The sequence below is a fragment of the Camelina sativa genome, chromosome 15 (assembly GCF_000633955.1).
Source record: "Camelina sativa cultivar DH55 chromosome 15, Cs, whole genome shotgun sequence".
Taxonomy (NCBI): Eukaryota; Viridiplantae; Streptophyta; class Magnoliopsida; order Brassicales; family Brassicaceae; genus Camelina; species Camelina sativa.
This window is the reverse complement of record NC_025699.1, coordinates 24,907,318-24,918,344: the sequence shown is the minus strand read 5'-3', so window position 1 is coordinate 24,918,344 and position 11,027 is coordinate 24,907,318.

Genomic DNA, 11,027 nt, shown 5'->3' with positions numbered 1-11,027 from the left:
CGCAGTAGCCGGAAGTGGACCTTCTTGTGTCAGGGCAATCAGTCCAGTCTGTATCAGTATAAGCTGTTAGTGTTGTAATGTCTCCTTTCACCAGTTGCAAACCATGTTTCACTGTCCCTTGCAAGTAGCGGATGATACGTTTCAGTGCATTCATGTGTGGAACACGCGGATCGTGCATGTATAGGCATATTTGGTGTACTGCATAGGCTATATCAGGGCGAGTGAATGTGAGATACTGCAGAGCTCCAGCCAAGCTTCTGTAAGTTGTTGGATCTGGGATTGGTTCCCCAGCAGTCGCCGAGAGCTTAGATTGAAGATCCACCGGAGTTGTGCAAGGTTTGCATTCAGTCATGCCGGCACGTTTGATGATATCCTGCGCATAACTTGGCTGGCTTAAGAACATACCTCGTTTGTTGTAGTCAACCTTAATCCCCAGAAAGTGTCGAAGTCTTCCCTCATCTGACATTGGAAATTCTTCCTTTAACTTGTCAATCACCCGCTTAAGTAGTGATGGATAAGAAGCCGTGAGCATTATATCATCAACATAAAGCAGGAGATAAGCTAGGTTTGTACCATTCTTGTAAACGAACAGAGAGTTGTCTGCTTTGCTCATTACAAATCCTAGCTTGGTTAAATACTTTGTAAACCGAGAGTTCCAAGCCCTAAGAGCTTGCTTTAGGCCATAAATGGCCTTATTGAGCTTGAAAACATGATTCGGGAACTCCTTGCTGACAAACCCAGGTGGTTGATGCATATATATGGTCTCATTCAAGTCCCCTTGCAGAAAAGCATTCTTTACATCGAGCTGATGCATGGGCCAGTTCAACGCAACACCAACATCCAACACAGCTCTTATTGTCGCAGGCTTTACAACCAGACTGAAAGTCTCATCAAAGTCCACTCCTTGTTCCTGTGATTTGCCGTTCGCTACAAGTCTCGCTTTGTGACGAGTTAATGCACCATTCTCATCATATTTGTGTTTATAAAGCCACATTGAGCGAACTATATTGACCTTAGGAGGCCTTGGAACCAAATTCCAACTCCTAGTCTTAACCATAGCACCATATTCATCAGTCATAGCAGGATTCCAATTAGGGTCGTGAAGGGCTTGGTTGTGACCTTTTGGAAGTGGCGATTTTGTGGCGATGTTAAGAGACAGAACTGGTTTTGGTTTAGCTATGCCCGATTTTGATCTGGTGGTCATTGTATGCGTAGGATTGGTTGTTTTTGAAGTGGTGACTGTTTGTGTAGGAGGAACTGGTGGAGGTGTTTCGTGATTGATTGGTGTTTCGAGGATAGCTTTGAAAACCGGAGGGGTATCATCAACATCATCAAGGAAAGTGTAAGTGGAGGGATGATGATGCTGGTAATCTGCTGCTGGATATTTACTCTCGTCAAACATCACATGTCGAGAGATAATTATTTTTTGTGTTTTCAAATCCATGCAGCGATATCCCCTGTGTTGAGAAGGGTAGCCAAGGAAAAGGCATGGGATTGATCTTGCAGAGAGCTTGGAGAGATTGTTATGATTCAATGAAGGGAAACAAAGGCACCCGAAAACCCTAAGATGATCATATGAAGGAGGTTTGTTGTAAAGCAAAGTGAAAGGTATTTTGTTTTGAATTGCGGTAGAGGGGAGAATGTTTAAGACGTGAACTGCAACATTCAAAGCTTCTACCCAGTAGCATGGTGGTAAACGAGCCTGGAAGAGAAGAGCTCGAATGGCATTGTTGATAGTGCGGATCATTCGCTCAGCTTTACCGTTTTGTTGAGAGGTGTGAGGACATGAGAACCGAACTATTATGCCATTTTTGTCAAACATATCGTGAAATTGTTTGTTATTATACTCACCACCATTGTCACACTGGAAACTTTGAATGAAGGCATTGAATTGAGTTTTGATCAAATTGGAAAAGTGTTTGAACTTGGAGAAGACATCACTCTTTCTCCGAAGTGGATAAACCCAAAGATGATGTGTGAAGGCATCAAGAAATAAAACATAATATCTGATCCCACTTATACTAGAGACAGGGGAGGTCCATACGTCCGAGTGTATGATTTCAAACGGCTTAGAAACAGTTGAAAGAGATTTATCAAACGGCAATTTTATTTGTTTTCCCAAATGACAAGGTTCACAAGAATGAGACAACTTGTTTTTATTACAAAAACCAAAAGACTTAGAAAGATTGGTATCAAGAGAAGCCGATTGAGTGTGAGCTAAGCGTTTGTGCCATAGAGAACGTGTGGACGCAAGGAGAGCAGTAGAGGTGGGCATAGTTTTATTGAGGGATGCTGGAAGTGGATATAAGTCACCTTGGCTGTCACAACGGAGCAGAATCCTCCAAGTTGGAAGGTCCTTCACAGAAAACCCAAAATGATCAAATTCAACCGTACACCAATTATCAGTTGTAAGTTTTCGAACAGAAATAAGGTTTTTGACAATTTGGGGTGTTACAAGCACACTTTTGAGGTTGAGAGGACGGGAAAGGCTTTTAATGGAAGAGGAACCCATACACGTGACCGGAATTTTGGAACCGTTTGCTACTATGACTGATTGATCAGTGTTATGACTAATATTAGAGTGGAGATTACCTGGTGAGGAGGTGAGGTGAGCTGTCGCACCTGTATCCATTATCCACTGGTAAGCATTCGGATCCGCGATGCATGCTGTCATCGGAGACGAAGGAGGAATTGCAGTGAGATGTGCTTGCTGATACGACGGAGCCGGAGAGGTCGTGAAAGAGGGTCGGAATTGTTGTTGTGGCCATTGCCCATAGTAGTTGGGCCAAGAAGGGAACGGGCCTTGCCAAAATGGAGGTGCGGCCCAATTCGGGTAAGTTGGCCTCGTATGATTATTGTGTCGTCCTCCTCCTCTCGATCGATTGTTCCGTCGATTTCCTCTGTTGTTGCCGTACTGTTGACGATGATTTGCTGGTGATGAAGATCGAGTCTCCGTAGGAGTTGGTGCTGAGACAGTGAGAGCTGTGGTCGACGAGGAATGATCCGTGTGCGTGGATGTGAGTCGTTGAGATTTTTTAAGGCGAGATTCCTCAAGTTCCAGCATTGATTTCACCACATCAAAGGTAGGGAACAGTTCCTTGTGTTTGATTACATTGATTATGTAATCAAATTTTTCATTAAGCCCATTGAGCAGGTACATGACCAAATGTCGTTCATTCACAGGGGCGTCGACATTGGTGAGGAGATCAGCGAGGGATTTAATCTTCTGACAGTACTCCTGAATCGAACGATCACCGATGGTCATAGTACGAAGCTCATTGTCCAGCTGAATCGCCCTTGCTTCCTTGTTGTTGCGAAATTGGTTTTCAATACGGAGCCAAATGTAACGAGATGTCTCACCAGTTTTAAAAGAAGAACGAAATAGATCTGGTGCCAGGGTCCCGTAAATCCAGAGCTTGACCAAGCCATCTCGCTTGTGCCAAGCTGCATGTTTGCATTTTCCGGACGTATAGTTCCGTCGATGTGTCCAAGAACATCAAATGTTAGGCAATGAGTAAGGAAAAGCTCCCTCCAAGCATCATAGTTATGATCGTCAAGGTCTAGAATGAGCGGAATGTGAGATTTGATGTTTGTGACACCAAACGCTCGCTCATATTGACCTTGAGGGGCAGCCATAACCGGAAAGTGAAAAACAGAGAGAAGGAAGAAAAGAAAGAGATGAAAGAGAGAGACGGAAGCTAAGGTTATCAAGAGCGAACAAGCTCTAATACCATGAAAGTTATGAAATCTTCTTGAGGAGGATGATTGTATTCACAGAGATTATATAGTCATCGAGGTTACAATAAGGTCCGATATCCTCGGGATACAATGAACAATATTAACAAGATATTAGCTATGAACTTAAACAGAATATCCCTATATTCTATCACCGGTGGCTTTAGATGCGCCATTTCTCTCCATCTCGTTGCATCATGATCAAGCTTTGTAGCTTATCTTGAACTGGAAATTGAAGACTCGATTTGTGTGCTTTAACCAAACGCAACAGAAAGCCTGTTGTGGGTTTGGTCCATGTAGAGTTCCAATTGGGGAAAGAGAGGTCTTCTGACCATATATAGTTTGCAAAGTGAGAGACGGAGACGACGAATCAACAGCATCAACATCTTTAACCACGACAGTAATAAATAAAGACAAAGCAAAGGGATGTTCGGTATTCAATTTTGGTATGCATATGAACTCTAAGTTCATATTCTCCTCAAATTTGAACCCATGCATGAACTCCCAACCGGTCATAGATCAGAACCATTTCCGTAGCTGGTTGTTCTTCGTTTTCGCGAAATAAAATGGTAAGATTTATTGATGAGGTGGGATACGAACGTCAGGTTCGAAATCGAAACCCTAAACCCAATTAAAAATACAAATTATAATATCGCTAGGAATCGGTTGGGGGCACACAAGAAAAAAAAAATTACTCCCACTGTTCACAAAGAGTGTCATAGTTATTCCTTGGTTTATCTCCAAATTTTATACTAAACATCGTTCCTTTTGGTAAATATAATTCACATTTTATCCAAAAAAAAAAATGTCACTTTGACATATTTCACAGAAATTAAGAAACATTAATATATATATATATATATATATATATGCCCTTATTTAATAAGTGTTTAATGGATTAATTTAGTCATAGATTATGGATAAAACTAGGAAATCATATATAAAAGATGCATTAGGAATATAAAATCGTACATTGAAAATATAAAGTGACAGTCTTTGTGAAACAAAGAAAACCTCCAGAATAACACTCTTTGTGAAACATAGAGATAATAAATTGAAACTCTAAACCCAATACAGTAAAACCTCTACTACTTAATGTTAGCACCATCTCATTTTTTTAATTTATAGAATACTAGAGTAGAACCCACACTACGCCGCGAGAATGTATTTTGTTTTGTTTTTATTTTAATTATTTGTATGATAATATAGTTCTGACAATTTTATTCGTAATATTTTTGTTTTTAGTTTTTTTTTTGTGTTATTTGTTGCTGAATTTTCGTTAATTATTGTAATCAAATTGTAGACTAAAATCAATTTTTTTTCTTTCTTGTATGATGCATTGGAGCACAATTATTACTGCTAGTTGTTTTGTTTTATTTAATCTATTTTGGCTGATTGTATTAAATTTAATGATAACAACTTTGATGGTTGATTATGCTTTTTATTTTTGGTAGAATAGCTAAATAGCGTTGTTGTTTTAAATATATATATATTTTACATACCTTGACTGTAGATTATAAAATGAGATTTAATAAATAAAATGGTTGTTTGAAAAAGCTGAGATGTTATTTTTTCCGGACTTAAATTTCTTCTGTTTCTTGGTTATTTTCACCAGTTCACCTCCATTATATTTTGGTGTTATTTTCGTTAGTAGTGGAGAAAGTTAATGGATAAATACTTTACTTTTGTTATTGAATATCTCTTTGTTTGTTGAACTCGTTTTTGGTTTTTGATTTCTTTACCTTGAAAACTGGGTTACAAGACCAAATCTAAATATGCAACTTAAATTCAGAAAAGAAATCAAACATACGAAACAAATTGATTTAGCATACACTACCACTAAATTCTGATTTCTTGGACCATGTCTTTACACATACACTAATCATATAGAGTCACATAAAAGAATGACACTTAAACGTATTGCTGAGAGAGATTAAGATAAACGAATGATAGGATGTTGCAACCATACATGTCGTAAGAGAAAGATCATTGCAGCTAACTTCAAAGGCACCAGAACTTTGAAGGAAAGACTACGAAGATTCTCACAGATATAAACCCTATTTTACATTTTCATTTGCAGGAGTAGATAGCTAACAAATGTAAGCAGATGAAAAACAACAGTTTCGTGATATTTTATAGAAACCAGAAATTGAGTAGGTTGTACATTTTGGCCTTTCGGCCCTTTCCTGAGGCATTGAATGGAATGGCTGACAACATCTATCAAAATTGCTACCTCAAATGCAAACAATGGTAGGAAGACAATCTTTTAGTCAACAACTGCAAACAAAAGAGCACAACCAAAACTACAATAAATCAACCAATCATATATTTCTTGATTAATGATTAAAAGTTATTGATAATTACCATATTTATCTTCAAGATGTAAACAAAGAGGATCTCAAAAGCAACCAGCGATGGCGAGTGAAAATGAGACCACTGCCACAAGACCATATGAGGACTTAACCACAACAAACCTCTTAATTATATAATCAAAGGTTCAAGATGAAGCAAGAGAATAAAAAAAATGTCATACATGTCAATCATGAAGCATTAATGGACACAACGAAAATCTGCCACGAGCAAATATATATAAACCTATAAAACAGACAAAACATCACAAATTTAAAGGAGAGTGAAGGCTATCGACATCAGTCTTAACCTTCTTTAAGGATGATATTAAAGATGATACTTATATTTTAGACATCGCCAAATATTTAAACAGATAAAACTAATAAAGAGTTTTACTTTAAGATAATCACAGTTCTTATAAAACTCAAATATCTAAGTTTTAAACAAAAACTGGGTTTACAAGAGAATTTGCACCTCCTAAAACATGACCCATGAGCTAAAATATTAAACTCATACTAAGACATTCACACTAACACTAAGACATTCACATATTAAACATTCACACTTCGACGGATCCAATGTCCATGTGTTTCTATCTCCTCCGATCTGGTTTGTGCTTCGCCCCTGATGCTTCCTCTTCCCCCACGGCTCCTGAGTTGTTGTTTGGCGAGGAAGCTCCCAGAGATGCGACTTATCTCCGTTTGTGGACTCTCGTCTCTAAGATCTATCACACTGCGAGCTTGGTAGACCCATGTCAACTCCCCTGACCAGCCCTAAAGTCTTTTGGATCTCTGCGGTTGAGCTCAGGACTTGAATTTGGTTTGTTAACATCCCAAACGGCCCTACCCATCCTCCAAAATCCCAGGTCTACTCCTTCTATCCCTCTGTTAGCTAATAAACATTTCTTAGGTTCTTTGGTAGAACTCGGTGTCCGGAGACTGCATCTGAGAATCCATTTACCTAGAATGATTTGTAGTAACTTAGAGTATGGGAGAGCCCGGATATCTGCTCAAACTGTGAACTCGATTGTTAACTGGAAGAACCACAACCCGTTTATCTCTATGCTAATTAGCGTTGCTAGTTCTCAACAACATCCCATCAACCGCACCACTTTGGTGTTAAACCCAACCCACCAGACCAAGCCTAAATCATATCCTTGGCTAGTCATGGCTCTAGTTTCACTTGTATGGTCTGTTGTAAAAATCTTGAAGTATTATGGTCTTATGCCCTGTTTCTCAACTCCTGCATCCGACGACTTCAAGCACACTTTCTGCAGCTCCATCCTCATCACTCGGACTGTCTATTATCGAAGCTACTCCTGGTGCTACCAGTTTGTTCCTGAACCTCCGCTTTGGTTGTTAAAGCACCCTACCCTTGACCATCAAACCTTAGTCTACCGAACCGTTGCCAATGTGGTGCTCTTGTTAGTGCCCCTCGCTCCGGTGAGTTTATTGGCTTTGGCTCTGCTATTAACGTCACAATGTCTCTCGACCGTGACTATCTTGTCATCCACCGACTCTCTCGAGGATGAGCAATCGAGCTACCGTGATCTCTCATGTTCCAAGCCGCTTCTTAGTGACTGTTTCATAGCTCTCATGGATTCTATCTCGATGATATCTATCTATCTCTTTATGGCATTGGGGAATGCCCATCTTTGTAATCTTTATTTCAGTTTAAACTTTGAGATCTCTGCATCTCTTTCCTTTGTATTTGCTTTGATTTGAATGAATGAAAGCATCTGGTTGTTCAAAAAAAAAAAATCGTTCAATGTATTACCACTCCTATTAAGGATGAAATTACTTCATAATTACTTACACAAACATATGATAATGTTCGAGTTTAAATCTGATTACATAAGTAGAAATTTAGGTGAAGATATGAAGAAGGGTGCATGGGGGTTCCCCCACAGCCACCTATAAAAGTTATTATTGCATTTCAATCATTGCCCACGAGCGCAACCGAACAACACATCNTTGTCCCAAAAAAAAAAACATTCACACTAAGACAGTACAATCAAGAACTAAAAGATGACTCATGAGTTAAAGTCACCAACTTTAGATTCGATTTTGTCAAATCAAACAAACCCATCAATCAATGAACTCAAAAAAAGGGAACTTTAGTATAAAACTACCTTAAAGGAATAGCCTTGAGGCCTTTGACTAATAGTTTGATCCTAGAACCAAGCACATATGGATCGATCAACGCGATGACCTGTAAGCTGCTTCTCTATCATTACCTCTCTGTGAACACAAACCAAATGAATCAAATTTTAGACTGATCAATCAAAGTCGAACTGAATCCGGAAAGAAAGATTTGAAGATACACTTACCCAGAATCGGAGAGGAGAAATATACGTTGAAGCATCTCTGCCCAACGATGCACAAATCTGAGATTGCTTCGTGTTCTCGATTCACAACATAGAAATCTTCCTTAATCCCCAAAATGAAAAGTAGAGATCTAATTAGAAAGAAGAAGAAATCGAAATTGGCGTTGAATACGACGAGAATGGAGAAGCAACGCAGTTTTGGTGGCCCCAGCGAGAATGGTTTTAATTCCGACGATGCTGGTGATCCCAGCCACAGCTCTCTCCACCAATTGGATCAGATCCGACGATGATGTTAATTTTGTTAGTTAAGTTAATTAGAAAGAAGAAGAAAATCGAGCATCGATTGATTAAACGCTCCCTATCTTGTTTCCCTTTTTCTTTGTCCAAATAAGAATAAAAACAACGGAGGTGTCAACTTCAGTATTGAGGCTGTGTCAGAAACACCTCCTTCTTTTATTGTATTAATTGATTAACTTATAGTAAAAATTAATAATTATTTTATAGATGTATTTTTAATTGTCTAAATTCTAAAATTAGAAACTGAGATAATTTTATTAAAACAAGATTAGATTTTTGGATGTTATAAATTTTATGGTTTTGAAATTGAATTTGTTATTTTTAGAAAATATTATTGACAGTAAATTATAAATGCTATAAACAAATTCACTTAATCACTTATACATATGACATACTTAAATTCAAATTTAGGAATAATAATATCAGTTATCGTATTTTCGTAGTCTGTAAAATTATCAAAATGAAAATGATGTATATTTAGGAATTGAAAAACTTTAAAAAAAATAAGCCATTTTAATTAAGACATGTTATAGAGTATTTATATAGTTATAGTTTAAAAATACAACATAACAATTGTTTTATAAAAATGAGATCTAGGAGAAAATTCATTTAAAAATTAAAATCATATCCATGTAAATTTACATCATTATTAATTTATAATATTATTGGAACCATATTTTAGATGGCGATTTCAAAAAAATATTATTTTGTCGAGTTTTGTTAATCGGGCCAACAAAATTTATTAATTTGTGGTTTTAATATATAAAATATTAATTTACGGAGGTTTTAGTGTATTAGGGTTTACCTATCCTAGTCATGGTAATACTCGATGATGAAGGATATAAAATTAATACTACTGCAAAATTTTTGTTCATTAAAAATATTCCTGCAAACTTGTTATAATAAAGGGAAAGTATACTTCGTTTTCAATACTTTCAAAGAAACTCTAACTGAAATTAGATATTAAAAATTGAATTTCAAATAAAATATTAATTTTTTATTATTTCTTATCTAATATTTGTTGGATTTAAGTTTTATATGTTTTTTTTGATAAAGAGAGTTTTATATGTTGATGTATTGTTTTTTCGATAAAAATATTTATCGAGTGTGAGCCGTGGATTTGCCTAAAAAATATTATTCAGTTCTTTCACCCACAGGCATTTCTTACCTAGTTGGAGATAGTAAGAAGTGACCCATGAAGATGAAGGTTGGTGGTAAGAAGGATAACATTTATCTTGATCACCCTTGTCTGGTATAACACAATTTGTTTTGGAATTAATTAACGGGATTCCGCATTCATGAGAATTTTTAAATAAAAAGTGGCACATTTAGCAAAAATCTCTTTGTTTTGCACCAAAAAGGTACAACTCGACAAGACAATGGTTTTTTTTGGTACCGTAAAAGTTGATTATCCTTTTTTTTTTTTTTCTCTACAATGATATGCAAGTTAGTGATTTAAAAAAAGGTAATGGATATCAAAGAAATGTTGAATTGCTAGTTTCTTAAGCGCGAGACAGCCAAATATTTTGACATGGAGTTTATGGCAAATGAGAGCATCAATCATGTACCCAAAAACTTGAAACTTAGGATTAAACGATTAATCTATCAAATAACCGTTTCTTTTGTTTTTTCTTAGTAACCGTTTCTTTAATACTTATGCTTTTCAAGGTGATTCTTGTTTTGTCTTTTAATGGTTATATAATTGACATCTTATCTTATTATATAAAGTAGGGTTTTGAAAGTTAGCCATTAACAAGATTTTGACATGTGTCAAGTTATCAATCACAGATTTTGACATGTGTAAAAGTTAATATTTAATAGGAAGAATTTGATTACAACAAAAATAAAATATTATATTTTAAAAAATATTAATGATGTAAAAAGATAATTATCAAAAACTACAGAATTTATAAAAAATAAAAAGTTTTTTTTAATTAATTATAAGGAGATTATATATATATATATATTTCATATATATATATATAATATATTTTTTTAAGTTTCTAATTTTAAGGTCACCTGTAATCACTTATATATATATATATATATATATATATTTTTTTTTTTAAGTTTCTAATTCTACAAAAAAAAATAAAAAGATAGATTAAGGAAAATATACAATTAATTATTAATTCTAAATTTTGTAATTACTAACATCTATATAAACATAGATATATTTAAATAATTTATTCAAAAAGCACAGCTTTCAACTTTGTTTAATTGAGAATTTTCTTTAAAGGAAAGGTAAATTGTTTTTATTTTCTTAAACCAAAATTTTCTCCTATTTTCTCCTTTTTCAATTGGGAATATGTAAGATTAA